Below are 666 nucleotides of genomic sequence, written 5' to 3'. Positions count from 1 at the left end.
GAGATAGCATTGATTTCCTGGTGCGAAATCAACCAGCTTTACCTACCGTACCTTCAAATGGCCTCGCTAAAGATGTATTTGTTTCAACTTTGCTTTTTTCCCCGTGGATATTTTGTACACTGTCTCCGCACGGTCAAAAACAAGGCGAGCTCGCGAATCTGCTCGCGTCGTATTCCTTCTGCGACGCGGTGGCGTGCGCAAGCGCGAGGACTATGCGAAGCTCGCGCACAGAGGGGGGAGACAAAAGTGCACGCTGAAAAGGAGTAGTGTCTATTAAAAACTAAATATACTGAGGTTGAGCGTCAGACCTGATGAGTCGATTGTAATGTCTATAAAGACTATTCTGGCCCTATCTAAATCGTTATACAATTTAAAGCAAATGTTGACACTATCTCTGTGGCCTTCTGGTAGGCTTGTCAGTAAGTTACAGGTATTCAGAAGAAACCACGTCACTGAATTTCATAGGCATCATACAGTGTGCAAAAATCATGTATTCCTACTTAGAAGTTGGTTTCAGACATATTTTCCTGGTGAAGATTTGCTCTGATGCTCAGTGCAAACACAGATAAATGTACAGGCAGTGAAAAGAAGGACTTCAGACTCTTGACAAGCACAATAAAAGAGAGAGCTGGATTTATCTCTGGATTAGATTTCTCTCTTTCTCTG

At 43.1% G+C, this 666-nt stretch overlaps 1 protein-coding gene across 4 annotated transcripts in view; it reads right to left on the bottom strand.

The window, feature by feature from the left end:
• rnf130 (ring finger protein 130) overlaps window positions 1-213 on the bottom strand; it is a 50,871-nt gene extending 50,658 nt beyond the window's left edge. For 2 of the 4 annotated variants that reach the window (XM_042074124.1, XM_042074126.1), the window contains exon 1: window positions 52-213. The gene's annotated coding sequence lies outside the window, so the exon portion shown is untranslated. Of the gene's footprint in view, window positions 1-46 lie in introns of all 4 variants that reach the window. The other 2 variants (XM_042074125.1, XM_042074123.1) reach the window with 2 other exon arrangements.
• Between the last annotated feature and the right edge of the window lie 453 nt (window positions 214-666).

The sequence above is a fragment of the Alosa sapidissima genome, chromosome 20 (genome assembly GCF_018492685.1).
Source record: "Alosa sapidissima isolate fAloSap1 chromosome 20, fAloSap1.pri, whole genome shotgun sequence".
Classification (NCBI taxonomy): Eukaryota; Metazoa; Chordata; class Actinopteri; order Clupeiformes; family Clupeidae; genus Alosa; species Alosa sapidissima.
The sequence above is the reverse complement of the archived record's forward strand: the minus strand, read 5'-3'. Positions and strand labels throughout refer to the sequence as shown.